Source organism: Erpetoichthys calabaricus, chromosome 1 (assembly GCF_900747795.2).
Source record: "Erpetoichthys calabaricus chromosome 1, fErpCal1.3, whole genome shotgun sequence".
In the NCBI taxonomy this organism is placed as follows: Eukaryota; Metazoa; Chordata; class Cladistia; order Polypteriformes; family Polypteridae; genus Erpetoichthys; species Erpetoichthys calabaricus.
In genome coordinates, this window is record NC_041394.2 from 144,623,247 (window position 1) to 144,639,986 (window position 16,740).

Here is a 16,740-nt window from a genome sequence, read left to right on the forward strand (position 1 = left end):
TGAACAGTGTACCCAAGGGACAGAAAGTGGTGATTGGAGCGGATTTCAATGGACATGTTGGTGAAGGGAACAGAGGAGGCGAGAAGGTGATGCGTAGGTATGGTGTCAAGGAGAGGAATGAAGAAGGTCAGAGGATAGTGGATTTTGCCAAAAGGATGGCTATGGCTGTGGTGAATACGTATTTTAAGAAGAGGGAGGAACATAGGGTTACGTACAAGAGTGGAGGAAGATGCACACAGGTAGATTACATCCTATGCAGAAGAGTCAATCTGAAGAAGATTGAAGACTGCAAAGTGGTGGCAGGGGAAAGTGTAGTTACGCAGCTTAGGATGGTGGTCTGTAGGATGACGTTTTAGATCAAGAAGAGGAAGAGAGTGAGGGCAGAGCCAAAGATCAAATGGTGGAAGTTGAAAAAGTAAGACTGCAAGGTTGAGTTTAGGGAGAAGGTGGCAGAGGCACTGGATGGCAGTGAAGAGTTACCAGACAGTTGGAAAACTACAGCAGATGTAGTAAGGGTGACAGCAAGAACGGTGCTTGGTGTGACATCTGGACAGAGGAAGGAGGAAAAGGAAACCTGGTGGTGGAATGGGGAAGTACAGGAGAGTATACAGAGGAAGAGGATGGCAAAGAAGAAGTGGGATAGTCAGAGAGATGCAGAAAGTAGACAAGAGTACAAGGAGATAAGGCACAAGGTGAAGAGAGAGGTCGCAAAGGGTAAAGAACAGGCGTAAGATAAGTTGTATGAGAGGTTGGACACTAAGGAGGGAGAAAATGGACCTGTACCGATTGGCTAGACAAAGGGACCGAGGTGGGAAAGATGTGCAGCAGGTTAGGGTAATAAAGGATAAAGATGGAAATGTACTCACAAGTGAGGAAAGTGTATTGAGCAGATGGAAAGAGTACTTTGAGAGGCTGATGAATGAAGAGAACGAGAGAGAGAAGAGGTTGGATGATGTGGAGATATTGAATCAGGAAGTGCAAAGGATTAACAAGGAGGAAGTAAGGACAGCTATGAAGAGGATTAAGAATGGAAAAGCCGTTGGTCCAGATGAAATACCTGTGGAAGCATGGAGATGTTTAGGAGAGATGGCAGTGGAGTTTTTAACCAGATTGTTTAATGGAATCTTGGAAAGTGAGAGGATGCCTGAGGAGTGGAGAAGTGTGCTGGTGCTGATATTTAAGAATAAGGGGGATGTACAAGACTGTAGTAACTACAGGGGGATAAAATTGATGAGCCACAGCATGGAGTTATGGGAAAGAGCAGTGGAACCTACGTTAAGAAATGAAGTGATGATTAGTGAGCAGCAGTATGGTTTCATGCCAAGAAAGAGCACCACGGATGTGATGTTTGCTCTGAGGGTGTTGATGGAGAAGTATAGAGAAGGCCAGAAGGAGTTGCATTGCGTCTTTGTGGACCTGGAGAAAGCATATGACAGGGTGCCTCAAGAGGAGTTGTGGTATTGTATGAAGGCGTCAGGAGTGGCAGAGAAGTATTGGTTTTTTTTTTTTGTTGTTTTTTTTGTTCTTTATTTCGTCTTATACGATTTCTCGTATTAGAAATTTGTTAGTTTTCGCATACCCCTTGTGGTCAGAGCGCAGGGTCAGCCATTGTACAGCGCCCCTGGAGCAATTACAGGTTAAGGGTCTTGCTCAAGGGCCCAGCAGAGTAGGATCTCTTTTGGCAGTGACGGGGATTCAAACCGGCAACCTTCAGGATACCAGCGCAGATCCTTAGCCTCAGAGCCAAGTATGTAAGACTTGTACAGGATATGTACGAGGGAAGTGTGACCGTGGTGAGGTCTGCGGTAGGAATGACAGATGCATTCAAGGTGGAGGTGGGATTACATCAGGGATCGGCTCTGAGCCCTTTCGTATTTGCAATGGTGATGGACAGGTTGACAGACGAAATTAGACAAGAGTCCCCGTGGACTATGATTTTTGCTGATGACATTGTGATCTGTAGCGATAGTAGGGAGCAGGTTGAGGATACCCTGGAGAGGTGGAGATATGCTCTAGAGAGGAGAGGAATGAAGGTCAGTAGGAACAAGACAGAATACATGTGTGTAAATGAGAGGGAGGTCAGTGGAATGGTGAGGATGCAAGATGTAGAGTTGGTGAAGGTAGATGAGTTTAAATACTTGGGATCAACAGTACAGACTAATGGGGATAGTGGAAGAGAGGTGCAAAAGAGAGTGTAGGCAGGGTGCAATGGGTTGAGAAGAGTGTCAGGAGTAATTTGTGACAGACGGATATCAGCAAGAGTGAAAGGGAAGGTCTACAGGATGGTAGTGAGACCAGCTATGTTATATGGGTTGGAGAAGGTGGCACTGACCAGAAAGCAGGAGACAGAGCAGGAGGTAGCAGAGTTAAATATGCTAAGATTTGCACTGGGTGTGATGAGGATGGATAGGATTAGAAATTAGTACATTAGAGGGTCAGCTCAAGTTGGACGGTTGGGAGACAAAGTCAGAGAGGCGAGATTGCGTTGGTTTGGACATGTGCAGAGGAGAGATGCTGAGTATATGGGAAGAAGGATGATAAGGATAGAGCTGCCAGGCAAGAGAAAAAGAGGGAGGCCTAAGAGAAGGTTTATCGATGTGGTGAGAGAGGACATGCAGGTGTTGGGTGTAACAGAACAAGATGCAGAGGACAGAAAGATATGGAAGAAGATGATCCCCTGTGGCGACCCCTAACTGGAGAAGCCGAAAGAAGATGAAGAATGTTTGGGTTATTTAAGACATTTTTGTTTACTAGTATACTAGTGGCTAACACTAAAGAAGCTGCTGCCCTTAACCATTCAGTATCATTTGCACATGCATCTTCTCTTCTCATTATTTGCCAGTACTGGATACAATTATGAGAGCAATTAAAAAGAATATGTCCAAACAGAGTTAGGCATTTAAAGTTAAGGAAAAACATTTCTTTAAATGTAATTGTGACACTAATGCACTTTTGTGAATACACTTTTGTGTACAGTATACTATTCTGTTTGTGTATTGCTACAGATTGCCTTGCTTGCTACTGAACTGTTGTTATTTATATTTGTTATCACCATTTTCTTTTATGACATCTCTTATGAGCAAGAATTCCAATGCACATGTTGCATATTGTAATAAAGATAAGCTTGTACTTGAGAAAATTTGTAAGTACAGATGATGAATTAATCTTCCTAGGCCCATTGTCTTGTAACAAAGATTGTATCTATTTTCGCTTTTCCAGACATTCAATCATGCCGTGTATCACTAATATTTGCCTGTATGCAATGCCATTAAGTGGATTACACAATGGATGGATGGGCCCATGGCAATACTCCTTGTCCTTATAATCTAGAATCGGAATACATGCTTTCCAGTCCTGCAAAATCCACTCCTTCTTCCCATTCAGGTTCTACAGACAATGTAGGAGAATGCTGTATGTTCACTCAGTTAATTAATATATGAGTTTTGCTTTTGACAATACCAGTAATGAATTAAAACCTAAATGCCAAATTAATGTACATTGTTTCACTTTCCAGCTGGGAAACTAGAAATATGAAAAGATCTGTACAATTTATGAATGAAATTATAAATCGTTGAAAGTTTATATTAAACACTTTCACTTCCCCTGTTGTGGTTCAGCATGGCGATAGACTTATTTTCACAAATAATCCAAACACACTCATTGTAATAAACAAAATAATACAATTTATTTATAGCATTAGGATAACAGAAGATGGATATATATGCAAAAACATATATACATTGTGACCACTAGTGGGAGTTGCAGCAACCCAAACCCCAGACAAAACCACCATGGCACAAGTCCTAGATTCAAATTAAAGGTTTATTTATGCAAATACCTTACTAAAGTCTTCTTGAAAGTAAATACGCACATGTTCTTCTTCTCTTTTTCCCTCTTCTACCACTCCTCTAGGCGAGCTTTGTCTGTCTTCTACCTGACTCCAACTTGCCTGGATGAAGTTGAGCGGCTTTTATCTTAGACATGGGAGTACTTCCAGTACTACAGCGTAGCCCATTGGAAGCACTTCCAGGTCAAGTGGAAGCCCCGCAAAGTATGAATAATTGATCCCTGCAGCACCACCTGGCTTCACCCATGGAACCCGACAAGGCTGCCTCATGAGACTACAGTTCCCAGCATGCCTTGTGCATGGCTGTACAGGTACTGCTGCCCAGGGATGCTTTCACCTAGTGTTTTTTAGGAGCATTTAGTCCTGACAGGTTGTAATTCCCCTGTCCTTCCATCATACTGGTCTCTTGGCCAGGTATTGTACCTTGATCCAAACCTGCTGGGACACCAGCTTACCCACTTCTGCATTGACAACTCCTGCCTGGCTCCTGGCCGTGGCATGATGATCCTTGTCTTCTTTCTCATGCTTCCATAGGGCTGGCCTCCCATCTAGGTACGGAGCCCTGCCCTACCCCACCCCATCCTGGCCAGAACACCTATCCACATGTGCCGTCCATCATAATGCCCCTCCCCTAGTTGAGCCTCATAAGGTGAAGTGGCCAGTCCCACGAGAGGTACAATCCCATTGGAAAAATGCTGTGAGCAACAGTGTCCATAGCACTGGTTTAAAACCAAGGAATCACAGTCAGTAGTTATACAGCCTTTTCAGCATTTAACACAACACCAGTTTTCCCCCCTGCATTCTTCAAGGGCACTGTCTCTTGGCTTCATCATCTCCCAGTTTTTGGTCATTTGGTTTCAAGGACCAGTAGGGTGGGAGTTCTATAAACACGTCACCCCAGTGATTTTTTTGTAAGATTGTCAGGTGAACCCGACCTTTTCACTTGGTTCACCTTCTTAATGTGTGGTAGTTGAACCATCTGAAACCCTTTACTAATAACAGAAGGGCCCTTGGCTATCTATACCCATTTAGTCCTTTTGTCTACGGATTCAATATTATACCCATTAGGAGTCTGAATAAATTGGTCACTTGCATCTACATACAGGGCCTTTTAATTCTGAACTGGGCTCCTTAGTGTAAATGTTTCACTAACTGGATGCTCAAGCAATGGAAAATCAACCATTTTTCACTGTCCAGTTGTTGGAACTGCAGCTACTCTGTTCCCTTCACCTATGTTTAGGACCCCTTCACTCTGCGTTCCCTTTTCTCTGCCCACTCTAAATTCAGCCATCTGAGATGCTGCCTCTGAGACTTGTGGCTCAGATGTGGGAAAATTTTCTAATACATTTAACACAGTTGTTGAAACAAGTGCTGCTTGGTTCCCCTCAGCTTGATCAGGGACTGTTTCACACTACTATACTGTACAGGGATTTCTTACGTCTACAGCCATATCTATTCCAGGCAGCAGTCCTGTTCCCAGACATAGGAAATACCTTTTGACTGCTTGATTCCCTTTGACTCTGACAGGTCAATTTGATATTTGGGCGTTTTCAACAGCTGTTGATCAGGACCTTGGAATATTTCATTTCTTCCCTTGGACGAGAAGACATGTGCGTGTTCTACATATGCTTAGTCGAGTCTTCTGGAGTTTCCTGGGAATTTCGGGTGATCACTTGGACAACCGGTGTGTTCCAGTGGCAAACATTTTTTGCTCCCAACTATGTTTACTTTTGGAGGGAGAAGAGAGAATAACACTCACTGGCTCTTCTCTTGTGTCCATTTCCATGGTACAGTGCTTTGGAGTGCACAGCTCCATTTCTGGGTTACCATCTTGGTTTTCCCATAGGGCCTTGCGTTCTTCCCTGTGACTGGTCTCCACCAATGGGACATCTATGACACAAGGGCTTTTCTGGTTTTCTAGTGTCTGGCAGCCATCTTTTCTTGGGGAAGAGGAATGCAGGAAACAGCAAGGCATGGACTCGCCTGTCATGGTAAATTGGTATTTTGGTTTGTGAAACTCCACTGACTGCTTTAACCAGGCAGTAGCCCACAAGAGGACTAATGTTGAGTCTACCACAATGTTCTGAGGGATGTCCAGGACTACGTCCTCTGAGAGACTATTCATCCTTTTGGATGGAACTTCCTCTACATCCCTTAATGGGAACTTGCTCCCTTCTGCGATCCCCAGACAATCGGGTGAACTTGCCATGACAACCAAGCATTTACGCTTTCAAATACCTCTAAGGGGCTGGCCACCCGTCTGGTTAAAGAACATTTCCCCATCCTGGCAGGGATGCCCACCCATGTGTGCGATCCATCACAATATCTCGTCAAGCTTGGATCACAGAGTTGCACAGGAAACTGGAAAAAAGGATCGGGTTTCAAAGGTACAAAATCTTTATTGCTGAACTGGTAGGTACAGACACAAGACTTTATGCAGAAGGAGATTATCTTGAGCAGATAAGCACACAGGTTTCAACTGTCAAAGGTGATGGTCCATCTCCCCTCTCCTGGAATATAGATATAGAAAAAGAACAGTATCAAGCAACACAAAATATAAAATTAGGATACACTGTAGATTAGTTGAACTTTTCCTCTGTTGCAGATAAAGGCACACAACTTATGAGTTCTATCTCCTGGTTTAGCGAGATCAGTAACACATTAGTTTAGGTATTGCAAAAATTTATCTATTAATCTTTTATAATTATATTACACTTCCTTGGTTCTTCAAAACATTTGCAAAGCACCAGCCAAGTGTTTATTCTTGTCTGCCTACTTATAAAACGTCACTTTGGAGTGGTCTGAGGTGGCTTAACTGAGATGCATTTCCCTTGATATTACATATTTAGTACAAGTCCTGCAAATCCTTTATATTAACATGTAATTTTGCCATTGTGCCCCACTGCACAGAGGTGATTAACCTATCTACTGATGTTTTATAAGTGTTATGAAGACTATAAGTAGTATTTTTTAAGGTCTTGAGTAAATGTGTAACTGATGCATTTTTGCAGTACCTAAACTAAAATGTTTCTGATAGATCTTTTTCTCTCCTATAGAGGAAAGCACACGACTTATGAATTTTGATTATTCAATACATCTAGTTAAAATGGATAATTTCTTTAGTTATTAAGTTTCTAGTGCCTGCAGTGTGGCATTGATTTACTCACAGTAAGTCTGCACTGGCTTACCCTCATCCTCCACACAGTGTTTCAGTGTGTGTGAGAAGCTGCTCTGCACTTTCTTACTGGATTTAGGAAGAAATTTATAAAATGTACAACTTATCCTTCATAATGTTATTACCTTATGACTTTACAGTTATATTGAAACCAATAGCATAATACATTAGGTGGAATTGTGGAAGTCACAATTAAAAATTCTCAGAATCAAAGTTGGTGTACTTATGGTCTGATATAGGCAATGTTTTGTTCCTTTCCTGGTCAGCTTTCTATGGCACATGAAAAAATCTTTAAATGGATCTCTTCTTTCATTGTTCAGGAAGTTCTTCTCCACCTTGGTCACACCTTCTGGTTGTGGGCGGTACTGCAGTTTTCTCTTTAAGGCTTTTACATGCAATGTCCCTGGCTGTTAGCAAAATTACACCTGAGGGATGGTTGGTGATCAGTCAGCTCCCATCATTAGCAAGATTAATGTGTAGCTTTTATGTATGGTCTCTCTCCTCTCATGCAATTGCCTTCCTTAGCAAGGTTTGGACTCGCGGCTCCCTCATTCAACTCCTATGCAGACAAGTCTTCCACCTTTCCAGTCCTGCAGTAGTTGACCTTTGTAATAAAAGTGCAGGAGTTATGGCCTTCTGAATAGAGAGCTTCATAAAGAAGAGAGAAGATCTGGAGTGTGTAAGGGTTTTTACTTGGCCGAGAGGCCACCCTACCAAATAGATAAGATGGTCCCTGCTGCAGCCAGGAGATAGACAAAATGAATATGCTGGCATCCCAGAAGGACTTGATCAAGGATCCTTAACCAACTGGGATGCCAGTACAATGGAGGGACAGGGGATGCACCCAATGTGGATGATTCGGACTTCATTCAAAATGTATTTGTATCCATTCCAATTGTGAACACTCATAAAATTATAATGGCTGGTGACTTTAATTGTGTTTTAAATCTAGACTTGGATAGGTCTCCTGCCACAGAGACAATGACATCCAACACTGCTGTTTGTAACTGATCACAACTTATCAGACCCCTGAAGATTTCTAAACGCAAACTCAACAGCATATTCCTTCTGCTCACCAGTACATCACTGTTACTCAAGAACTGATTATTTCTCTATAGATAACAATTTATTACTCACTATTAAATTCTGCCAGTACAACGTTCTTGTAATCTCGGACCATGCCCCTTTGATCATGGAGTTCAAATCATTATGCCCCACATACTCATCTCGCAGCTGACGTCTTAACCCACTCTTATTAGCACACAAGAACTGTACAGAATTTATATCCAAGCAAATTGATTTTTTTTTAATTTAGAGACAAATACATCCTCAGAGGTCTCTGAGGAAACTCAGAAGGCTTTCTTAAGAGGACAGATTATTTCATAACTTTCCCACAAAAATAAATTGGAAACTAAGAAGGCATCAGAGCTAATCAGTGAAATTACCAGAATAGATCAAGAACATGCCAGGTGTCCAAATGAGGCACTTCATAGGAAAAGACAGGCTTTGCAATCAGAACTCAACCTCTTGACAACAAAAGAAACAGAAAAAATTATTTTTAAATCATGACATCATTACTATGAACACGGAGAGAAGGCTAGTAAGATGTTCACTCAACAAATCCACAAGCAGGAAGTTCTCAGTGCAATACCAGTAATTACCAGCACAGATGGAAGCAAAATCATTGACCATAAAAATATAATGCACACATTTAGAGACTACTATAAGTCCTTATATTTTACTCAGTTTAAAGAAGACAAGACACAACCTAATGTGTTTTTGGATGCATTACAGATACCACAGCTAGATACTCTTAGTGCTGTGAAACTGGATAAACATCTGGCACTCTTAGAAATACTAAATGCTATAAACTCACTTCAGAGTGGGAAAGCAGCAGGCCCTGATAGCTACACTGCCAAATTTTATAAAAAATTCTCAATTAAATTAGCTCCCCTTTTATTAGAAACCTTTACAGAAGCTAGAGACAATTCAATTCTACCTCAGACTTTTCACCAAGCATTAATTACTGTCTTTCCTAAGCAAAATAAGGACTTACTACAATGAGCATCATACAGATCAATCTCACTTCTGAATAATGATGTTAAGATACTCTCCAAAGTTCTAGCTAGAAGGACTGAGAAAGCTCTTCCTTTGGTAATATCGCAAGACCAAACTGGATTTATTGAAGGTAGACACTTAGTTTCCAATCTTTGATGCCTGTTTGATGTAATATATTCACCCACAAAGTCTAAAACCCTGGAGATATTATTATCGTTGGATGCAGAAAAAGCATTTGATATGGTTGAATGGGACTACCTTTTCACTATGTCTCAATGCATGCTCAATAATCCTGGTAAGGAAATTCTAGAAAGTTGATTCAGTTCATCTGGACATAGTTCTTTTCCAGGGAGATACGTTACATCACTCATCCAAGTGACTTTGTCAGTCTCAGTTGACTGCAGGTTTCTCCAACGTTATAAACAGTACCTTTGAATAATGACTGAAACTAGCACCATTGACTTCAGTTTGTATTAACAACATTTTTTCAGACTACTTCAAACTAGAAAGTGGTACTAGACAAGGATGCCTCCTGTCTCAAACTGCTTTTTAAAATCGCCATTGAATCACTGGCAGTTCACTTTCAAAATGCTTATAAGATAAAGGGGGTTATCAGATAAGGACTTGGACAGAAAATATCACTATATGCAGGTGATATGGTACTGTATTTATCAGATCCACAAAACACTGTGCCTGCAGTCCTAACAGCACTAGCAGAATTTCAAAAGATTTCTGGACTCATAATGAATTTGAATAAAAGTGTGCTCTTTCCAGTGAACTCTCAAGCACACAATATTAGATTGGACACCTTCCCTTCTATCATCGCAGATCAGTTTAAATACCTAGGGGTAAACATTACAAGTAAATATAAAGGCTCTTTATCAACACAATTTTGCTGTCTGCATGGAAAAACTTAAGCAAGACTTGCATAGATGGTCTACCCTTCATCTCACTTTAGCTGGAAGAATTAATACTGTCAGGATGAATATCCTTCCTAAGCTTCTTTTTTTTATTTCAGAGCATTCCAATATACATCAATAAATAATTTTTAAGAAGTTAGATTCAATCATAACCTCATTTATTTGGAATTCAAAACAACTACGCATCCAAAGGGCAACCTTACAAAAACCTAAGGCCGAAGGTGGAATGGCTTTACCTAATTTTAAATTTTATTACTGGGCGGCAAATATACAAGCTTCAAAAACTTGGTCATAGACACAAATAAATGAATATACATAGGCTTGGTCCACAATAGAAATAAAATACTGCAGTACTTCTTTATTTTCCTTGATTTGTATCCCTGTAAATACAAACCATCGCTAATTATACTAACAATTCAATTGTGCTTCATTCACTCAGAAAATGGAACCAATGAAGGAAGTACTTCAAGACAGAAAAGCTTTTAGCTGTGGCGCCTCTACATGATAACCACCTCTTTACACCCTCCCAAACGTACACAGTTTTTAATGTTTGGAAAACATACGGGATTAAATCACTTAGAGATTTGTACATAGATAACGTCTGCATTCTAGGAACAATTACACTCCAAATTAAATTTTCCATTAATGCAAGTCTTTCACTACCTTCAAATTAGAAACTATGCTAAACAAAATCTGCCCAACTTTCCTCACCTCCCACCTACTTCTGTTCCAGAAGAAATATTGTTCAGTCTTGAAGACTTGGACAGCATTTCTGTAATATATAAAAACATTTTAAAGTCCCTCCCTTTAAAAGATCCCAGAGTACAGTGGGAAAAGGAACTCTTACTCTACATTTCAGAAAAGGAGTGGAAGGCAGCCATGCACAAAATTCATATGCGCAAAGCATTCAATTATTCTCTTAATCGTTTATCGAGCACATCTGTCTTCTTTAAAATTGTCCAAAATATTTCCAGGGCAAGATCCAACCTGCAAACGTTGCTATCAAGTACCAGCCTCACTGGGTCACATGTTTTGTGCCTGCACCAAATTAACATCATTCTGAACCAAAATCTTTAAATGCCTTTCAGACAGCCTTTGTGTTACACTCCCTCCTAATCCATTAACAGCTGTGTTTGGTATACTTCCAGATGGGCTTAAAGTGGAGAAGGACAAACAAACTGTAATTGCCTTTACTTCTCTATTGGCATGTAGACTTATCTTGCTCAACTGGAAGAATCCTAACCTACCTGTTTTAAGTCAGTGAGAAACTGATGTTATATAGTATTTGAAATTGGAAAAAAATCAAACTATCACTTAGAAAACTCTGTTTTGTCAAGTTTGACTTGTGTGTATGGAATGTTACTTGCTTATAATAAATTCAATAAAATGCCAAAAAAAATATCTACTAATGGCTTTTTAAGTCAAGGACTTGTGTTCCAACCTTAGCAAAATGAACAATGTCAGTCCGTCCTTCAGCTACAGTGCAGCAACAGCTTGAGAAAAGCCTGGTAGAGCAGGATGTGTTTGTGTGTATGTCTGTGTTTGCGTGTGTCTGTCTGTGTGTGTGTGTGTATGGGTAGGTTTTGGTGTTATAGAAGGTACTTCAAAATAACATGACGTTCTCAAAGGTGGCATGATGGTGCATTGGTTAGCACTGCTACCTCATAGATTAAGAGTCCTCAATAAGAATCATACAGTCAGTCACTGCATGGAATTTGCATGCTCCCCCTGTACTGTATGTGAGATTGTCTTCCTCGCAAATCTCCAAAGAGATTTAAACTGGCCATTTGTGAGTGTGAATGTGTGTGTGAGAGTGGAACTGATAATAAACTGGCACCCTGGCCAAGGCTGGTTTCCAAAAGGGAAACAAACCTGGATAGGGCACTAGTTTATCATTCTCACACACACCAGTAATCAGACACCATTTTGATTTAATCTTAAACTGTATATATACTCAGTAATTTTAAATCTAGACTGTAGAGAAAAAACCTAAAGTGAGGCAGTACACAGGTCAATTAAAACACATCCTTTCTGCTATTCTCCCTGAAAATATAACAGCATGCAGGATGTGCACTTGCCAATGTTTACAAATGATAAAAGACCATTTTTTTCTTTTTACTCATTAGAGAAATTCACTCTAAAACTGCTAGAAATGGAGCAGGACATGCCAAAAACTGTCAAAGGCTATTGCAAAACATAAGGTAATAGAGGAGAAAAAACTGAGTTTAAAAGAAAAACCAGAAAGGAAAGCGACAGGATATGTCAAGTCAAACATATGGCCCAGGAATAGGTTTAGAAGCTCATCTCTAGCATTTCATCAGTGCTGTTATATTTTTTGTAATGTGATGATCAAAACTGAACATAGAATATTCCAGACTAGGCCTCTCTATTGTGTTATATAGCATAATAATCTCATCAAAATCCAAATTTTTATCATAAAAGTAACTACACAATATATTCCGTATCAATACTACACACTTATTGATCTACAAATCTCATCGAACTCTCACCTCCAATGCACTTGAGGAAACCAGTGCCATACACGTTATCTGAGACACAATTGTTAGCATTACACAATGCATTTGTTAGTTGTGATGAAATTTGTTCCCACTTAGCCCCTGTACCCAGAGAGGACAAAGGCAACAGGTGTCCTAAACAAAGAAGGGTTTGTTTTCTTTTACAACTAGTGGGTGTACCACTGGCAACATTCTGCCTAACTTACCCTGGCCACTCTTTATCCCTACCCACAAATTATTATAATTTGTCTCCTTATTTAAACATTGTACTTATAGGCAAGGGACAATACAATTCTTAAATATTCCCAGAATCACTTCTTATTTCAAGACTGTCTTTAAAAGTCCCAGGGCTACTAGAAGTACTATCATATAATTTTGCTGGGCTACCTGCATTTCTCTCACTATAACAAAAAGAAACAGGTCATATGCAAACTAGTTCAGCACACATTTGTGTAAGTAATCTTAAAACAGGTTTTCCTTTTGTTCCCCTTCATCTGACTGTAAATCCCATTTTTTGGTTCAGTTGTATCCTTAGGCTAGGTCACACTATCATGCAGATCCGTTTTTGCTGAGCATTGGGGGAAGTTTTCATTTTACTGTATCTCTTACCGGACCTAACCATGGTTTCAAATCTACATTTACTGACTGAACCTGGGATGTGACATGGCCCATTGTCTCTACTTTGAACAGATTTTATTCTCATTTTCTATTATTAAAGGACTCATGTTTACTATAGTCACCTTTACTTGCAGGACTTTATAATATTATTTGTTTAATTAAACTTAGTTTAAACGGGCAGTGCTGTTCAGGATTAAGTGGGATAGACAATTACATGAAATATATACTTGCTTTTAAATAAAAAAATGGTAGTTAAGAGGAAGCATTATGTATCAGTTCCACATTCACTTTTTTATGTTAGCAGAAGTCTTTTGAGCTTCCACAGGAATAAATCCTCTTAGGGCAAAAGTGAACTTTAGATTGTACCACATGCAAGGACTGACTAAATGTTGTTTAATGCGCACTAAAAAGACAATTCTCTATTATAGCTAAAGCTTAAAAATATAAATTATTTATAGCTGAGATCAAATTTAGATATTAAATATTTTATCATACCAGCTCATGAAATACCCTAAATGAGGAAATACCACAGGAAAACAACTCATGATTCACATTAAGGAAACTTTAAAGAGTTTGTATTGTTTATCTTCCCCAGAAATCTAAGCCCCCCTTCACTGCAGGCTTCAGAGGTTTATCCTAGTGATTAGTTATGACTTTTTAGTGGATGTTCTTACCTGGTCTAGTTACAGACACAGGTTGGTCAGCTACTACATGGTATTCCAGTGTTTTTCGCAGGTTGGGATAATGTTAAATTCTATTAATTTCATTTTATATTAAAGTCCTCTGTGTAGAGTTTTACAGTCACAGTGTGGAATTGACTTAATTGATTAACCTTTGGTATTGATGAGTAGAATATATTATTATTATTGGATAAGCTGCTTGTATAGAGAATTTAAAATTATGAATCAATGCATTCTCAATCAAGTTAAAACACAACATGTTGTATTAGCTAGCTTTAGGTTATAAGAGTAAATTACTAAAGGCTTGTTTGCCTGCTTGTTTGGACACTAGCATGAGGTAATGACAAGTCAAGGACAGTGTGTAATATAAAAGTTAAGGCCACTGTTTTAGAAATGCAGCTGCTGACTTTAAACCGGAGAGATGGTTGTAAAGTAATTATTCATTTGAGCAGGCACAGTATTGCATGTATGGGTCTTCCTAGTCTCAACTATAATGGTGAGAAACTGATCAGTAAATAAGTTTCAGACAGCTGCACAGGGTATGAAGTAAAGATGGCCACTTTCGGTCAGATGATGGACATTAGATAATGGTGGGCATGGACATTAGGTAATAGTGGGAAGAGCTAGAAGAAGGACTGTATTTTGCATAGATGATAAGAAATGTAATGTGAACCAGTGCACTTCCTAGTTTAAGTACTTGCACCTTGATGAAGTCTTTTTAGTACATTGCTGTGTAATAAAGAATGTAGTATATGATTTAAACTTCCAACTGCCTGTCTTTGGTTAACAGTCATTTCTACCACAACTGACATGTACAAAACTTTATATACTCACTGACAAACCTTCTTTGAGCTAACAGTCATGCCTAGCCTCCTGGAGGACATCACCACAGCAGACATTTTCTCAGGTCTAGGATGCTGTCCTACATTTTTAATTTTTCTATATCTACTTGGTTAGCTTCCAAACAAAACTGATGGGTGTGAGTTTGTGTGTTTTATTCTTGGCAGTTTTTCAATATGTTTAATGTTCTGGGTGCAACCGACATTTAATGTTAAGATTCTTTTAGATAGATAGATAGATAGATAGATAGATAGATAGATAGATAGATAGATAGATAGATAGATAGATAGATAGATAGATAGATAGATAGATACTTTATTAATCCCAATGGGAAATTCACATTCTCCAGCAGCAGCATACTGATACAATAAACAATATTAAATTAAAGATTGATAATAAGGCAGGTGAAAAACAGACAATAACTTTGTATAATGTTAAATGTTAACGTTTACCCCCCCGGGTGGGATTGAAGAGTCGCATAGTTTGGGGGAGGAACGATCTCCTCAATCTGTCAGTGGAGCAGGACAGTGACAGCAGTCTGTCGCTGAAGCTGCTCTTCTGTCTGGAGATGATACTATTTAGTGGATGCAGTGGATTCTCCATAATTGCTAGGAACCTGCTGAGCGCCCTTCGCTCTGCCACAGATGTTAAACTGTCCAGCTCCATGCCAACAATAGAGCCTGCTTTCCTCACCAGTTTGTCCAGGCGTGAGGCGTCTTTCTTCTTAATGCTGCCTCCCCAGCACACCACTGCGTAGAAGAGGGCGCTCGCCACAACTGTCTGATAGAACATCTGCAGCATCTTATTGCAGATGTTGAAGGACGCCAGCCTTCTAAGGAAGTATAGTCGACTCTGTCCTTTCTTGCACAGAGCATCAGTATTGGCAGTCCAGTCTAATTTATCATCCAGCTGCACTCCCAGATATTTATAGGTCTGCACCATCTGCACACAGTCACCTTTGATGATCACGGGGTCCATGAGGGGTCTGGGCCTCCTAAAAAAGATTTGCACTCTATTCTTAACAGTTCAGAACTTGAAATTAAAATGGTCAATACCAAATCTTTTCTGAACTGAATCAAATACACCAAACAGTGAAAAGCAAAGACAAGGTCTAAACCAGGCTTCATCTCTGTTTTCATGGTATAATTCATATATGTGAACAATGCAAATAAACCAGAAAATAAGTAAATATTACATTAATTCTTATGGGGTTAGGATGGTGCTGCAATGGTCAGTGCTACTGCCTGCCAGTTCCAGGGTCCGAATTCAGATCCAATGTTGGTGACTACCCTTGTAAAGTTTGCACATTCATCCTGTGCCTGAAGATGCTTTCCTCCCACATAATAATAATTCTTCACATTCATATAGAACTTTTCTCACTACTCAAAGTGCTATCCACACATGAAGGACCCAGGACACAAACCCATGATCTCTTTACGGTGAGGCAGTAGTACTACCAACGCATGGATCCACATCCCAAAAGTGCGTATGTTATTTTACTTGGCAGCTCTAAACTGGTCCCATTAAACTGATCAACAAAGAACAAATATTTTGTCACAGAACAGCTTAGGGTTGTTTTAAAAATGCCTTTCACATTGATTTTAGAAATGTATTCAGATTTTTTCTATCACCCATAGTTTAAGATTTATGTTTTGTTTTGGCTGTATATTTAGTATATAAACTCTTATTATGGTGTATGGGTTGTTTAAAGTTAAATTCTGGATTAAAATAATTTTTTTGCTGTTTGTGAACATTTTAGAACTTTTAAGCCTTTTCCATTGGCAAACAGTTTTTCATCAGGACATTTCCACATGGATTTCCTACCACAGTCTTCTGATTGGTTTCTCTTCTTGGCATTTGGATGTGGCACTTGGTTCCGCTGTTCTACTGCCAGGGTACTCTCCGCATATGGAAAATTCATCTTGGATAAAGGGGCTTAGGAATCATTAGATGGAAAGATTCTCCCATCGGATTGGACAGGCAGCACAGACTCCACAATAGAAAACCCAGGAGCGGGACTCCAGAACTGTGACTTTATTTTTGACCTTCTGTTGTATGATTTTTAATCTCCATCATTGTTAACTGG